Here is a 10,133-nt window from a genome sequence, read left to right as displayed (position 1 = left end):
CTGCTTCCCACAGGAGCTAGAATGCTTAGAGAGAAGGAACTTAGATCCCTGAATAACTGTATGGAGCATACCAGTCCTTTTCATTTTGTTTGCTCATCCCAGAACTGCTTAAGCAAGAGAAAAATAAACTGTTATTCCATGTGAACCTTCATATGTGGGGTTTTCTTGATGAAAACTGAGCATATAGCTTAACCAATGTCACAGTTAAAAGGAGTATCTGAGCTATACATTCCTCCCAGCAGTGGTCTGTGGTTTGCCTTTAATCTCCAGTCTCCCAGCTCCCCTGGTAGGTCTACTTAAACATACAGAATTTGAGGCTGAAGAGATGGCTTAGTGGTTAAGGCGCTTACCTGTGAAGCCTAAGGACCCATGTTCTACTCTCCAGATCCTAAGTAAGCCAGATGCACAAAGGTGAGGCAAGCACAAGGTCACCCATGCCCAGGAGATTGCACAAGTGTCTGGCATTCAATTACAGTGGCTGATGCCCTGGCTTGCCAATTCTCTGTCTTAAAAGAAAATAAAAACATACAGATTTTGGAATCACCTAACAATCTTCCACTCGTTTTCAGTCTCAGAAAGTAATATAGGAACTTCAATGAGGTCAAGTTCTATTTACCTGACTAATTACATTCAAATACTTTATACCAAAATAATTCCTCAAATACATTTATTCAGTAATCTTGTATTTTTGCATTGGGATGATGTAATAAACACAGCTCTTACCTTAAAGGGAGTAAGATAATTTATTTTAGAGACAAATATGAGTAACCATGGCCCAGGGAAACAGATTTAGTTTATCCCAAGTTCCATGTTCCAGTATAAGTCTCATGATGTGTTTTATAATATAACAGAACAAAAAAAGTCATAAATCAAAGTACTTTGAAATATACTGTGGAAACATCAGGTAGACAGGAAACAAAAAACAGGGAAATTTCTGTTATAGGCCTCAGGTGCTGTCTGATAACATTCTTGGCTTTGGGGTTGGTAGACGCTACAGGCGTGTTTGTACATTTCAAGGAATTGCTCTAAGTGACAGGATATTAGGTCAGACACTGTGGTAGTTGGAATGTCAAATGTCCTCTAGAGTCTCATGTATTTGCGATTAAGTCTCATACCTTATCGCCACCTGGTAGAGCCTTTGGGAGGTGGAGTCTTCCTAAAGGAGGTGTGTCAGTGGGGGGAAGGCCTTGGAACTTTATAGTCCAGCTGCCTTGGCAATGCTAGGTAGTTCACGCTTGTTACTCCCACCCTGTTGCTGAAGTATGGAGATGTGAGCTATGCTTTTCCACCATGGTGAAGGTTCCTCTTGAAACTATAAGCCTAGAATAAAACCTTTCCTCCCATGTAACTTCTTCTGGTTATGTTTCAGCAATGAAAAGGTAACTGTAACAGACACAGTGGGTGTTGCAGTCTGGTTTGCATTGCTGGCAGAAATTACCCAACCAAGAGCAGCTTCTGGGAAAAACAGAGCTTTATTTTGGCTTTCAGGCTTGAGGGGAAGCTCCATGATGGCAGGGGAAAATGATGGCATGATCAGAGGGTGGACATCACCCCCTGGCCGACATAAGGTGGACAACAGCAACAGGAGAGTGTGCCAAGAACTGGCATGGGGAAACTGGCTTTAACACCCATAAGCCCGCCCCCAACAAGATGCTCTCTCCAGGAGGCATTAATTCCCAAATATCCATCAGCTGGGAACCTAGCATTCAGAACACCTAAGTTTATGGGGGACACCTGAATCAAACCACCACAGTGGGCAATCCAGGCCACTGAAGGGATAGTTCAAGGTAAATTGGCTTTGGGGTTTGCAGCATTCCATTTCTCCATAATCACTGGAGTCCCAACCAACCTTGAATGCTTATACAAGTGTGTCTTCTGACTGGGAACTTCGGTTCACAATAGTGGTCCTGAAATACCAAAACAGAATGTTTAGTGTGCTCTTGTGTTACCTCTTACTCTGGTGGATGCAAACAGTTCATCTTTGTTTGGAACATCCATCAGTACTAAGCACATAGGACTTGGTGGTGAAAGGCCCAAGAATTCAGAAGCCCAGAAATACTATCACGCTCCAAAGGGAGCTTAAGCGGGCTCCTGCATACCTCAAACTCCAGGCTTTACTCTCTGTTGAAAGCAAGTAAAGAATCCCTCTTCTCATTATATCAGAGCCCGCTTCTAATATAAAACTAGGTAAAAAGGGCATGAGATAGCCCTCAAGGATGGGAAATAAGTAATGAAGTGAACCACTTATTTGGTTTCTGTAAATAGCCTGCACCATAAGCCTTAATAGCCCACACTGTAAGCCTTAGTAGCTTGCACCATAAGCTGTAGCAGCCTGCCTCAGACCACCAAGGTCATAGGAGGCTGATACCACACTCTGCTACCCCCACCTAAGGACCTGCGCAAATGCTGACCTCCAAGGTCATAGGAGACTGATACCACACTCTGCTACTCCCACCCAAGGACCTGCGCAAATGCTGACCACCAAGGTCATAAGAGAATGATTGGTCCACGAGGGGCTTGAACAAATTAAACTAATTGGCTTAGAAACTATGGGGCGGCACAAACTGACTGGCTCGCACCCTGCGGGCTCCTGATATTAAAAAAAAGATTGGTGTAATGCACAGGCTTTGTTAGAAACCCTATAAAAACTGTCCCGTTCCTGCATTCGGGGCTCTGCAGTCCTCTACCCCTGTGCGGTGTACGACTGTGGGCCCCAGCGCGCTTGGAATAAAATCCGCTTGCAGTTTGCATCAAGATCGCTTCTCCTGAGTGATTTGGGGTGTCACCTTATCCGGGCAGAGCGTGGGGTCCTCATTTTGGGGATCTTACAGTGGTAATGTCTGCAGCTGTTCGGCTGTGGGGTTTCTTTTTCAGAGGGTGGTCATAATTTAGGTCGGAGGCATAACAGTTTGCAACTGGGAAGTGATTACAAAGACTTGATGACGACGTGTGAGGACAGGTCTGTATTCCCAGCTCTCTGTCCTCCTAATGCTAAGGAAATTCTCTGCACAGCAGGAGTTGGTGCCAGAGACATTCCGAGGAAGGGAAGGGATCTTAACTTGGGGAGCTGGCAAATACCACCGTTGTAGGTCTTCTGGAAATGCATAAACCAAACAGCAAACAAGTGGCAACAAACCCGTTTCCCCACAAGGCCTGTGTCTGCGAGGCCTGTGTGCTAGGTACGCTATGTGCATAGCAAGGCTGGGGTTTCTTACCGAGTGAATGAGTCCACTGGGAGGAAGAGGCGGTCTGGCTTGGCTGCACACCATAAGCCGAGTTGCGGACCAGAGGCTCTCTCTTGTCATATTCTGTGCAATAATGAAGCCTGATGAGAGGTCTCCTGCTTGCAGATAGCCGGCTGTTGTCCTAAAAATGCAAACCACTGCCTCGGGCCATGGAATCAGGAACGGGCAGAGGACAGAGGCTCCGGCTGGGCACCCCACTGTTTGTCCTTACTTCCGCACTGGCAACTTGCAAGGGGAAAGCTGATCGTTACCCTTGTACATAAGGACACAGAAGAAAGAGAATTTTTTTTTTAAAGAGGTCCCAGAGGTCCAAGATTTTCAAGACCCCCTGCTCTTTCTCATGTAAAATAAGCCCTTTGAATTTGAAAGCTTCAGTATTCTGAACTCTTTTTCCCTAGTGCCCACAGCACCCCAGACCATCTCTGTAGAATTGGGGAGCCACGCCCAGCCACCCTTGCCAAGGGTTTTTTCTAACAACGGTTCATTAATATGCAATGGGTGTGAGGCAAGGGTGCCTGGAGGGTTCAGAGGTTTGCATGGCTACAGACTTCTTCCCCGTCTTGGAAACCCCTAGCTAGGAGCAAGGCTCTGTCAGCTGAGCGGTGGACACTGCTCTGGGAGTGCCAGGTAGCCTAGAGAGCAGCAGAAACCAGGCCTGGGCTTGGGCTGCGGAAGCAGAAGGAACTGTTCTCTTTTGTGGCGTTCCTTGGTTTTGTTTTGAAAGGTTACCTTCATGCATCCCAGCAGCCGGATTCTGCCTAGGCTGAGAAGACTTCCTGGACTCTGAAGGCATCGATTTTTGAGGAAAACCTGTTTCCACTCCCTCTGAGGGTCTTTGTTATCTGCAGTTCACATTTTAGAAACACTTCTCCTCTCTCATGTTAATTTCCTTGGAGGCAAACCCCCCAAGGAGGGGGAAAAATGCGTGTTTCCTTGTGTTTTTATGCATCTATTATTTCCGTGGAATTCTTGACAGACAACAAAGAATTAAAAAAAAAAAAAACTGGATTTTCTGCTGTCAAGGAAACAAGCTGTTCTCCCCACTGAAGGCTCCCAGGATAATCCTGGTGTAAACTTTATTAAGAATTGATGAATTCATTCAGCCCCTCGCAGAACTCACCTGGAGTCTTTTATTTCTAGAACCACAGTGTACCAGGCAGAGGGCCTGATAAAGCCATTTCTATGACTTCTGGCTGTGGTGAGTGCTGCTCGCTTTCAGGAAGGCCTGGAAGAAGGGTGCCCCCTTGCACACTGAGGATAAGAACAGAAACACAAAGATCTCTGCAGGAGTGAAAATGTAATTCTTTTACTAATTCCAGCCCCACAGCCAACACCCCTATAACCAAAGACAGATTGAAAGGAAAAAAGATTTTAAAAATGATGAAAAAACCACATTTATTCAGCACATTTATCATGACAGGAAAGTTCTCAAACCTGAGGAGAACTCAAACACGCAGGAAGAGCTATGTTATGCTTGAAGCTGTGTACTGATGTGACTGGCAGGGTCTGACGGGCTGGGAATTTTGCAAGGCTAGTTTATTTAGATTCTTCTAAACCTCTGCGAGCAGCATTTGCAGCCTCCTCCTTCATGTCATGGGGCTGGACCCTTCTGGAATGTTAGTCTTATGACCTACTTTCAGAGGAGGTAGGTCAGAGAGATGTTTCTAGGTTTTATGGCTGGCTTTGGGGAAGAGGAGTTCTAGTTTCTCTGACTTGCCTTAGGGGAGAAGTGAAAGAGGGAGAAAGGAGGGCAGGAAAAAGCCAAAGAGGACTTCTTACTTTTGAGGCCTTGCCAGTTTCGTTCAGTCCTAAATCTGAAACATACCAGAAGACTGTGCTTTGGGATATCATGTTCTAAGCCCCAACACCTCACACCTAGTTACTATTTAATGGTTCATAGCCCTTCTAGGAAACCACTAAACTTGGTAACCCTGGCAGATAGGCTGGGCCTTCTGACAAATGGGGCAGAGCTGGAGTGGGGGCAGAGAGGAGTTGCCAGGGGCTAATCTGCTGTCCAGTTAACATTTCAAGTGCAGAACTGACAGCCTGTAACCTCCTCTGTCCTCACCTCTCTGTGGGTCTTGTGACAGGTCTCTAATTTCATAATAACTTTCCTCAAAATTTCCTCAAAATCCCATTCCCAGGAGATTTTAGCAGGGGCCAGCCTTGGTCAATGTGCTCAGTGTCCTCACTGGCCCTCTTCCTGGTTAAGAACCGGCCATCCTCATGAACCATGATATCAGTGCAACTTAGCCAGCACGAACTGCCACCGCGTTGGAAGCCCTCTGATTCTCAGAATGATTTAACCTGTTCTTGTGACCCACCTCCCTGCAGACCAGAGGCAGGGATTCTTGTTCTCATTCTCCTGAGGGAGGCTAACCCTGCTGCAAGCGGAGGGTTTATTATTCCCTCTGGCACACGCCCAGATGCATGGTTGGCATTGATGCGCAGTTGTACAGCCCTCTGCTCTGTCTTTATGAAGTTGCTTTACCAGTATATAAGCAGCGACATGTACTAAAAATGACAATTAAGTTAGAATTGTATTCTGCTAAAGTGAACAATATAAGCAAAGCACTCTGCTGTTTTCAAGAGGGGAAGTGTCATTATAACAGAAAAATTACATAAAGTAATTGGTTAAGGACATGGCCTTAGGCATCATATGGACCTGGGCTAAGTAAGCCTCATTATTTTCTGGCTTCTGATATGTTGAATATTATGTAACATCTCCCAGGGTTAGATCTCTCAACTGCAAAGCAGGTTTTTCACAGTTACAACAGTTCCATGGGGATTAGGCAAGAAGATGTGTGTAACTCATGAAGCATATCAGAGTGAGGACTCTGTGTCCCTAGGATTTTGACAGCTAGCAATGGGGCAGATGATGACATTTCTGATAAGCGAAGAACTTGCTGTTGATGTTTCTTTTTCTAAAATTGTACTGTGTGATACACTTCCTCTTGAAAAGAGAGAAATTATCAATATATGTTATAATGACCGTTGTTTTGCAGACCACTGTCACCTCTTCACTGAAGTCTGTCTGTAACACTAATGGGGAAGAAAATTGGAGCTCTAGGAGGTGAAAGAACTCTTTCCTGGACATACTTTTAGTAACCAGACTGGATTTCTTTTTCTGATTCCTGCTTAAGACTTCCTTCTTTGAGATCATTCTGTGCCTCTTACATTTGTCTGGCACCTAGTGTGCTAGGCTTTGCTCCAGACACTTTATGCACTTTATATATCTCACTTAATATGGTGATCTCCAATTCCATCCATGTTCCTGCAAATGTATAGAGTATATGTTATTCACTTCATCCTTAGGCATCTTCTTGGATTAGGCCATTAACCAGCAAAGGAGGGCAATGAGGCAGAAAGAAGGGAAATAAGTTGCTCACATTTTCACAGCACTATGGGACAGACATGGATTCCACCCCAGGTAAAGTAGCTCTGGTGTCGATGTGCCGGTACACTCCTCTCAGGTATTGCCCAGTGTATGTTCTGTGTCCTAGGTAGTCTATGGGTGTTCACAGCCAGAGTGTTGGGCCACTCAGTTCCAGTGAGATTACAGGCTCTTCTTGAAGAAGGTTGGAGTGGTATAGATGCTGGGGAAGAACATGAAGTTTGGATGAGCTAACATGGGGGTGGAGATTTCCTCCTCTGGGATCTCTAGCAAGTCATGGAAAGGTTTTGATCCTAGCTATGACATCATAAAAGACAATGAGGTAATGTATACACTTTTCCGACCTGTCTCACACATTGTTCACAAATAAGGTAAAAAATAAAATATCAGCAAGTTTGCATTTTGTACTTTAAAGGGTATATACATAAGAATCATCAAAGAATGCAGAGTATTTTTTGTTTGTTTGTTTGTTTTTTGGTTTTTCAAGGAAGGGTCTTGCTCTGGTCCAGGCTGACCTGGAATTACCTATGTAGTCTCAGGGTGGCCTCTGACTCTCGGCGATCCTCCTACCTCTGCCTCCCGAGTGTTGGGATTAAAGTTGTGTGCCACCACACCTGGCCAGAGTATTTTTAATGTGGAGTAAAATCCTGATTTTCTTTGTTGGCTCGAGTGACTTGTGGGAATAATTTGTTTCTGTAACTAATCACAGACTTGCTCTCTAGAGACCAACTTTCTTCTAACACATCTTGGCTTTTAGTCTGTTAAATTATCTGTATCTATATTTAAGCAGTGCTATAAAAATTAATTATTTTTTCCATTTTGATATTTTCATACATGTAGATAATGTATATTGGTCTTTCCTCCTCTCTTATCCCTCTCTCCTCTCACTAACACCCTTTTTTCTCACTCATCTCATTCTTCTTTTATGCTTTATTTTTTTTTAAGCCATGGTTAAATTAAGGTTGCTTGCATGATCATGACTAGAAAGTTTATTGTTGAACAGGCAGTTTACCAGTGCTTATGTCACTGAGGAACCAGATTCCCTACATCCCAATAACCCTTAGCTACTTTGGGGGGTGTGGGGTCTCATGGCAATGAGGTTTGGAGTCCTGGCAAGGCTTTTATCTCCAAACTGACACAGGAGACCCCCAGGTCCATAAGCCCCAATTTTGGGGCCTTGTCCAAGTTATCAAATAATTAATTAAAGACAGAGACTCAGGGAAGGGTAACATGAGTTATGAGGTTTATTTTAGGAGAGTTAGGGTTATGAGGGAAGGCAAGCCAGGTTGGGAAGAGATAGGGGAGTCAGAGAAATTCTCCCTCACATAGAGAAAAGTCTCTTTCCAGGAGGGAAGCCTCTAGGAGGAAGGGACTCACTCACATGGAAAGCAAAGTAGGAAAGTGCCTAAAACCAAGCTCAATAGTGCCCAAGCTGGGAAGCAAGTGTGTGTTAGGGGTGGGGGGAGCGCAAGAAAATTCCCCTTATCTAGGTGCTAACAGAGCGGAAGGCAGGGGTTCATGGCCAAGAGCTTATACAAGAAGGGGATGGGGCTCTTACACACGTTTTAGTCCTATGTATATGAACCAGACATTCAATTAGAATGAGCCTCATTATCAGACTCAGGTGTGTAAGGGAGGGACCTGATTGGTTGGTAGGCTTAAGAGGCTAATTCAGGAAGGGCCAGCCCACAGGTGCTAAGCTGGAGAGAAGTTGAGGAAGAAGTAGGAAGCTGATGCTGGAGTTGATGCCTGCAGTCATCTTGGATGAGACTGGAGCAAGTTTTAGTCTTGCCAGGGCAGGCAATGTAGCATCCACGTGGGCCTGTTTCCAGCTGACCACTTACCAGACAAAAAGCTATCTTGCTCTTAATGTGTATCAGTGAATGGCCACTTCCCCTATTGATGGTGAGCTTTGAACAGGGTCAGTCTTGTGCCGGAAGCCACCACTGTTGTGAGTTCATGAGTGTAATAGCCATGTCATATCCAGAAGATAGCATTCCACAGCTTTTTTTCCACCTCCTTCTGCTCTTACATTCTTTCTGCCCCCTCTGCTGAGTCTTGGAGGGGGTAGTCTAGATGTTCTGCTTGAGGCTGAGCACGCAGTAATTACTTATTCTCAAGTTTTTCTGGCTCTGCATCTGTGTATTAACTTCCTATTGTGTGGTCCTCAAATCCAATCAGTAGTGGTTAGTTATTCTCATATCATTCCTGATTCTATTACATCAGTGGGCTTTTCTCTCCCAGCATGGCACCTTCTGGTAAGAAGACAACTAACCAGCCAGGAGGAAGATTCTAGCTCAGTTCTAGCTTAGTTTCTTTATGTCCTTTAAGCATTGCTTTTTTTAAAAAAATTATTTATTTGCAAGCAGAGAGAGAGAGATAGAAGGCAGACAGAAAGAATGGGCACACCAGGAACTCCAGCCATGGCAAAGGACTCCAGATTCATGTACCACTTTGAGCATCTGACTTTCCATGGGTAGTGGGGGATTGAAATGAAGTTGTTAGGCTTTGCAAGGAAGCACCTTAGCTGCTGATCCATCTCTCCAGCCCTAAGCATTGCTTTTTAAATAAATGCAACTCTAGGTTATTCTCAGGAGAAGGCTTGAACCCATCAGTCTTACCAATTTCACATCTTTATCCAAGAACAGAGAGGATCAGGTTTCTTGCCTGGGGCATTAGTTTAATTTCATAGTCAATATGCATCCTTTTTGAAGTTAGAGTATAGAATGAAGTCACGTTTTTTTGGCAGCTGAAATTATATGTATCTTTTGGTCTAATTTCCTGTAGTGTTTCATGAGAAGTCTAAGACACCCATGAACTTCCTTAGCCCAATGAGCTTACTCTGTATCTAACTATACATTTCACTTTGCAGGGGAAAAGACATGAAACTTCTGTCATGGTCAGGAGAACTTCGTACTCTGCTGCTCTCATGCCTGTCCACAGTGAACTCTGAGCTGAGAGACTGAGCACCCCGGGAGGACTGTCATAGCTTTTGTCACAGTTTTCAGCTGTGTGCTGGGGAGGGGAGAGTATGCAGTTTTGGACTTTCTTTCTACTAACTTTTCTCCGAGGAGGTCTCTGCTTCTTTTTCTGAGGGTAGCCTCTCTTGGATACACCTTATTCCAGGATCCAACTATCACCCACCATAGCAGCCCATATTATTTTGTAAGGAGAGCTTTACTGGCTCAGAGTCTGCTTATGGGCTTATAGAAGGCCCTGTGTCTGCTTTGCTGCAATAGAGCGGAGACCCCATGGCCCATAATGCCTAAAATACCTGTTATCTTCTCCTTTACAGAAGAAGTTTGTCTAGATGCCGGTGACCCTTTAAAATGCTACAATAACAGTGATTATCAATGCAAAATATTCTTGGTCCTTTATTTTCCTCCTGAAAGACTTAAAGGTCAAATAAATGGGTGAATGTATATTAAATGCATGCATATTAAATGCCAACATCAAAAGAAGCAACACTCCAGCCCCCTGTCCAAACGACCATT

This window comes from Jaculus jaculus, chromosome 2 (assembly GCF_020740685.1).
Source record: "Jaculus jaculus isolate mJacJac1 chromosome 2, mJacJac1.mat.Y.cur, whole genome shotgun sequence".
In the NCBI taxonomy this organism is placed as follows: Eukaryota; Metazoa; Chordata; class Mammalia; order Rodentia; family Dipodidae; genus Jaculus; species Jaculus jaculus.
This window is presented reverse-complemented; position numbering follows the sequence as displayed.